We start from the raw sequence: 7,647 nt of genomic DNA, 5'->3' as shown, positions 1-7,647 counted from the left end.
TCTCTACTAAAAATACAAAAATTAGCTGGGCATGGTGGTGGGCACCTGGAAGTTGAGGCAGGAGAATCGCTTGAACCCGGGAGGCAGAGGTTGCAGTGAGCCGAGATCTCGCCACTGCACTGCAGCCTGGGTGGCAGAGCGAGACTCAGTCTCAAAATATAAATAAATAAATAAATAAATAAATAACCAGAAGACGACACTAAGGAAGCAATGGAAGCTGTAAACACATGCACCCAGGTGAAAAATCCAGTGCATGGGGCATAGCGTTGCCTTAATTCAATATAATGACTAAACAGCTTTGCAGCAATAAGACTGCCTCATCTAGACAGAATCTGATGAACCAACAAGAGGTGTGAGAAAGCAATTATGGATCTGAAATTGATAAGAAACAGGCAAATAAGTTGTGGACGGTTGTAAATGATATTTCATAGCTCTAGCAAAATTAAATGTGTTGAATATAAAATACACAATTATTGGCTAACAGTATGGAACTTGGCTTGTAAATGATGAATTGGAAGAGAACAGAGAATTATAAACTAGGGAGAAAAGTAAACCTTCTATTTAATCTTAGACGTGGCTGTCAGGTATTTTTGTATTTAAAGTTAAATTATGTACAATTGCCTGTTGTATTTAACTGCAATATTCATATACATATTTATAACTTTAGAACATTTTTTATTTTCATGAAGTCTCTAACTATTAAAAGTACATTGAACCAAAACACACATGCCTATTTATGGCCAGCAGAGAATTCCAATCCATCCACACACACACACACACACATATTTGGGACTATTAGCCGTAGGCAACAGGTCCTGCACGATGCCCTGAAGAAAAAACATACTGACATGTTCCAGAAGGGCTGCGTGCCCAGTAGAAAATGCACACAACTTTCAAAGTCTTTGAAGAGTCGCCAGATTCCCTGGGACATTGCTGCTACCTAGGTTAGGCACTTTGTGAATTTATTTTCAGGAGAAAAATAGTATTCTTTAATAACAAACTGCTATAACACAGGACCAATAAATCTCTTCTCTCTAAATCTCCATTTCTTCGAGGAAGTGGGATAAGATCTGATTGTCTGTAAATTACCATTTCAGTTCTGACATTCCTCCAATCTTTGGAAGATAACTTGCCCTTTTAACGGTTCTCAATAAATATTAATTTTAAACATTAATGAATATGTTATACCTACCCAAACTCTATGTAGCTTATAAAAGGTTCTTTCAAGTCTACCACTTAAACATGAATCCAACTTTAACTTGATGGATGCTATTTCAGAATATATTTCTCATAAAACAAACTTTTAAAAATATATAATGATGTGTTTTTGCTTTCATTCCTTGGGTAAATTAGAGCTACTTGGTCTAAGCATTGTTCCAGTGTCTTCAAAGTAATTGTGCATAGGCCAGTCGTCTTGGTATATGTCACCTAACTCATCTTTGGCTTTCCTAGGCTTTGTTTACTTTTTTTAAGTTGATTTAATGTTTTTCAAAGTATCCTAAGTTTGCCTCATTTCCAGTGAACATCCTGCAAAGTTCAGAAATTCATCCCTCTCTGCCTTTTAAGGGGAAGAACAAGTTGGCATTGAATAGTTTGGCAGCAGAGATGGAGAAGCAGCCTGCACAGGATGAGAACTAGAATTATGGAGGCAGCTGTATTGGGCGGTAGGTTTCCATTAAATGGATGTCTTGGGCTTGCCATCTTTCACTGTAATTGCTGTGTCCGGGAAGTTGACTGTCTCTGGAGATTAATCTATTTTAAGTTTAATGGATCTGTAGAAGCTATTGAAAGACTGGTACAACTCTTTCTCCTTGACTTTTCCAGTCCAAATGAAGACATTGCTATCAGTAATAATGCACCTGCCCCGCATGCCAACATTCCAGCCCCACTCCACCTGCAAGAGGAAACCTCCTTCCATGGACTTTATGTATTGGAAACCTTTCATACTAAGTTACTTGAGTTTATTAGTAACAACATATTTGTTTTCCTATGTGATATATATACATATATGTGTATGTGTGTATATATGTATGTACATATGTGTGTATATATGTGTATCTATAGGTGTGTATATATATAGAGAGAAAGTGAGTCTCTTCTAATCAGTGTGAAATAATTTGTGTTATCAAACTGAATTGATACAATACCGAGAAAAAACAAAGAAAATTTACATGCATTTATTCAATCTATATATGCATTGGCCTTACTGCAGGCAACGGCACAATTTTCATAAACTTTTATTTGAAAGAACTCTGGCATTCAAAGATATAACCTTTGTGGGTTAACAAAAGGCAACGTAAATGTTCATAGGACAGAGTCATTAGTGATCTTTCTGAAAAACAGACGTAAATCATGGACCTCGGGGTGGTAAAAGGTCACTTGACTGGTGAGGAATCCAACCCACCTCCCCAGCTTCCACGGCAACAGCTTCGTGTGCTCAGCTTGCTGTGGTTTACCTAGAAACACTGGTGAGAAAATGTGAAAACTGTTCCTTCTGAGAGACAAAAAAAAAAGGCATCAAAAGTGAAGATGAAAGAGAAGAAGACTAAGAAAGTGATGATTTTTAATTCATGTTCAGTCAATAAATGTTTAAGGATTTTTCTGTAGACCACTGTGTAGGCACTGGGCATGCAGTGATGAACAAATTAGACATGGTCTTAGTCTTCATGGAACTCATAAACGATGCAGGAGAGAAACACAGCAAACAAAAAAGAATCCCCACCTACATATATATTTTAGAATTGCTACAAGCACAGGAAGTCACAACAGAAGGTGCTGCGAGTGAGTGTCACAGGGGACCTGACCTAGAGGAGGCATCAAGGATGACCTGTCCTGTCGGAAGAAGCCACATTTAACCTGAGTCTTGCCGGCTGAATGGAATAGATGATAATGAAGTGGAGAGTAAGGAATCAAGCCTTCTAGACTGAGGAAACAGGTACAGAAATCCTTGATAATTAAGAGGGGTGTGATGGATTGGGTTGTGTCTCCCCAAACTTCCTATGTTGGAGTCCTAACCCCTGGTATTCATAGGAGTGTGATCTTGTTTGGAAACAGGGTCTTTATAGAGTTAATCAAGTTAAAACGAGGTCATTAGGGCAGGCCCTGATCCAACCATGACTGGTTTCCCTAAAAGAAGGAGAAATTTGGAGACAGATGTGCATACAGGGAGGCAACCATGTGAACATGAAGACCATCTAGAGGCCCAGGAGAGGGGTCTGGAACTGACCCTTCCCCCACAGCCCTGCCTACACCTTGGTCTCAGACTCCCAGCCTCTAGAACATTGGCATCATACATTTCTGTTGTGGAAGGCACCTCGTTTTTGGTACTGAACTTTAATGTGAGAGCTCTAGGAAACACAGACAGGAGGCATCAAAGACTGAAACCAGATAGGAGGGTTATAGGTTGACTTGAGGATTTTAGGTTTTCTATCACAAGTGCATTGGGTGTGACATGGTCTAGCTTCACAAGGCCTGCCTCGCTACTATTTGGAGAACAGATTGGAGGGGAGTAGAAGTGAATGTCTGGAGACCAGCAGGGAGACAATACCAGGAGGCCAGTTAAGGGGTGACAGTGAGCTGGGCACAGGGGCTCATGCCCATCATCTCATCACTTTGGGAGGCCAAGGCAAGAGAATTGTTTGAGACCAGGAGTTCAGGACAAGCCTGGGCAATATAGCAAGACTCATGGTCTACCAAAAAAAAAAAAGTAAGAGGAGACAGTGCTGGAAGTAGGGTGGTGGCAGTCAGGTGGGGCCTGAATCAGGGTAATTTTGGAGTTAAAAGCAGTAGGTCTCAGTGTTGGACCACAAATACGGTGATAGTTGTGGAAATGGTGGCTTCAGGAAGGACTCATGGGCCTCTGGTTTCCACAGCTGGGTGAATAATAACTCCTTCTGAGATGAAGAATTGAGGAAGAGGAGTGCATTTGGGATGAATGGTCAAATAAGTTTTGAAAATACTAAGTTTGAGATGCCTGTGTAATCTAAATGTAATTTTTAAGTAGACAGTTTAACATCTAGACTTGTAACTCAGAAAAGAAATCAGATCTGAAAATACAGTAAAATTGGTTCTGTTGGTACATAAATGGTATTTTAAAGTGGGAAAAGATGAGATGACCTCAGGAGAGAAGGTAGAACAGGAGGAGAAGGGACAGCACTGGTGCCTGAGAAGCCCTATTAGAGGAGGCTTGGTTCAGGTTTCCTCAGTGTCGGCTTTGCTGACGTCTGGAGCCAGATACTCGTTGCTGTAGGGGCAGCCTTGTGCACCGCAAAATGTTCAGCAGCATCGCAGCCTCTACTCAGCAGAAGTTAGCAGCCTCCTCTTAATTATGACAACCAAACATGCCTCCAGGCTTTGCCAAGTGTCCCCTGGGGCCCCAAATCACCCTTGGTTAACAACTAGTGTAGAATAGACAAGCAAAGAAAAAATATAAAGAGTAAGTAGAGGGGGAAGAGGAAAAGCAGAAGGGTACGATGTGTCAGAAGCCTGGAGAAAAGACGATCTCGGGAAAACTCAAATCACAGATTGCTGTGGAAAAGTCAAGAACGATGCTTACTGTGAAGGGCCTAGTAGTTTTAGCAGCATGATCGTAACTTTAGCAACAGTAATTTTGGTGGCTCAGCGGGAGCACAGGCTAAATTGAAGTAGATTACAATTCTATTTTTATTTATCCAGTTGGTGATATGTATACATGTAGTCAGATTTTAATGACATTTGTGTGATTATTTTGTTTAATGTAAAATATAGCAGATGCTATTGATTGCCTACTCAACAATTTCTCCCTTTTAACAGAAATTCCATTTTTTCATACAATGTGTTGTCTATTCATGGGAAACTGCTTTGCAGTCAATGGTGGCAATGGCAGTCCCATTCTCCTTGGCAGTGGCTGGTTTAGAAATAGGCGTGTGATGCAGATGTAGTTAACGATGACATCAGAAGAAATTTAAAGACATCTGGGAAACGTTTCCTTGTTGATACAGACAACCAGGACGGAACACTCACCTTTCATCTGGGTGTGGCCTCCTAAATTCCTGGAGGATTTAGGCACTTCTAAAACAACTTTTCTCCCCACTATGGAAGAAGAATTAACTTGAGAACAAGCCGAACAGTGAAGGTAGCAAAAGGGAAAATGGGAAGAACGTGGGTGTTTGAATGAAGAGGGAAGACTGAATCCTTCAGCCTGGAAGCCATCCGTCTTCAGGCATCTTAATACATTAAACCTAATTTCCTGCCACCTCCCATCTGTTTGCAGTTGTTTTAATTGGTTTGTTTACTTGTTAGCATTTATCATCAGCCCAGCATCTTTGTTCTATTGTCAACAACTTCTGGAACGACACCATTCTTTTCCCCTGATGTGCTGTTCTCTTACTAACCTGAATGGAATTCAGAGTTCCCCCATTTTACAGTTTTCCAAAATAAGGCAAAACAGCTACAGTCACCTCTTGACCTCTGATCCGTTCTCTGCCCCAGCTGGTTTCTTTTGAAGTCCACACCATTCCATTAGCACTTCCCTGACCACAGTGCTGCCTCCGCTGGTGTCTGCTCCCCACCCACACGCCGTGAGGGTCTGCGCACTTGGACCATCACTCTCCTCTTTGAAGTGTCTTGGGAGCCATTGATTTTGATGGCCCTTGCAAACTGCTGGCTTCACACCTCAACTACCTCCACTGGCCTTCAGTTATACCCTCCTCTAGCACCAGCACTCACAGCCACACCTTGGACTTCAGCATTACCTGAAGCTGCTCCATCTCCACCATCTTAAACTCAGAAATTCTTACCCGTTACAACCCCCTACTCTCACTCCTGTTTACTCTCAGTGTGACCTTTGCTTCTCAGCCCCTCTCTCATCTCCCATGAGTCCCTTTCTGGATGTAAAATACAAATAGAAACCCCTGAGAAACTGGTAACTACAATCAATGACAAGGTATTACGACCACTTACTTATGACGTTTTTATAACAACCCAGCCTGAAACCACATCTGCTCAACCATTTCAATTAAAATTTTCCCAGCACTCAGAATTCACACATCCTCTAAACCCATCTTGTCAGACAGAAACTAAGCCATGAGTTGTCCCCACTTCTGATTCTGGGCTGTAGAAACTACCAGAAGAAAATGAGGCTGGGCACGGTGGCTCATACCTGTATGTAATCCCAGCACTTTGGGAGGCTGAAGTGGGCGGATCACCTGAGGTCAGGAGTTTGAGACCAGCCTGGCCAACATGGTGAGACCCCGTCTCTACCCAAAATACAGTAATTAGCCGGGCATGGTAGCGGGCACTTGTAATCCCAGCTACTCAGGAGGCTGAGGCAGGAGAATCGCTTGAACCCAGCAGGCGGGGATTGCAGTGAGCTGAGATCACACCACTACACTCTAACCTGGGCGACAAAGCGAGACTCCCTCCCCCACCACCCAAAAACAGATGGCTCTAAATGTTTCTTTCTTTTCCCAGAGGGTCATTGTTCTGTTCATAGAGAACCAGCCTCGGAGGGCCTGATGTTTCCCCTGGTGGCCTCCCTCTCCCCTCTTCCTTCACCTGGCCATGCATTGAGACCCTGGGTCCAGGCCATGGCGTGAGCATCACCCTGTAAGGCAGCAGCGGGCACTGCGGTCCACAGTAAAAGTAGGTTTGGGGGTTTGGGATTCTTCAGATTAGATCCCATCACTACCACCACCCCTCAGAAACAAAACACGGAAGGCTTTCCCTTTTAATAGTGATTAGTGGTAACAACACAACTTTGATACATTACAATGGAGCTGCATCATTCAAACATTTAATTAACTTTTTTTTTCTTTTTTTTTGAGACAGATCTCGCTTCGTTGCCTGGGCTGGAGTACAGTGGCACAATCTTGGCTTACTGCAGCCTCCACCTCCCGGCTTCAAGCAATCCTCCTGCCTCAGCCTCCTGAGTAGCTGGGACCACAGGTGCCCGCCACCACGCCCGGCCAACTTTCATATTTTTAGTAGAGACGGAATCTCACCATGTTGGCCAGGCCGATCTACATCTCCTAGCATCGACTGATCCACCCTCCTTCTTCTCCCAAAGAGATGGGAAGACAGTTGTGAGCCACAGCACCAGGCCTAATTAACATAAATTTGATGTACCAGCTTCAACGAAAGAATAACGAATTCAATTTGATACAAAATGCTACAACTTTATGCTGACCTTCCCCTCGCTGAGCCTGGCGGACAGCTGAGAGGAGTGAGTGTGGCGTATGCTGTTTCCTCGTCCAGTCTCAGCTCCTGTGGCCTCCCACGTTGTCTCAGTCACAGTGAGTGTGATCCTGTTGTTCACATATACACATGTGTAGTTTTATTGCCCATGGCTCTCAACACCACTTGGTGACATCATCTCTTGTTCCATCCTAGCAACCTCTGTCCCCTTCCAGTCCTGGGACTATCACACTCACTGAGAGAAAGTCTATGTCAGCTGGGTGCAGTGGTTCACACCTATAATCCTAGCACTTTGGGAGGCTGAGGCAGGCGAATCACCCGAGGCCAGGAGTTCGAGACTAGCCTGGTCAACATGGTTAAATCACGTCTCTACTAAAATACAAAAAAATTAGTCAGGCGTGGTGGCACATGCCTGTAATCCCAGCTACCTGGGAGGCTGAGGAAGGAGGATCACTGAAATCCAGGAGGTGGAGG

This window comes from Mandrillus leucophaeus, unplaced genomic scaffold, assembly GCF_000951045.1.
Source record: "Mandrillus leucophaeus isolate KB7577 unplaced genomic scaffold, Mleu.le_1.0 Scaffold853, whole genome shotgun sequence".
Lineage (NCBI taxonomy): Eukaryota > Metazoa > Chordata > Mammalia > Primates > Cercopithecidae > Mandrillus > Mandrillus leucophaeus.
This window is presented reverse-complemented; position numbering follows the sequence as displayed.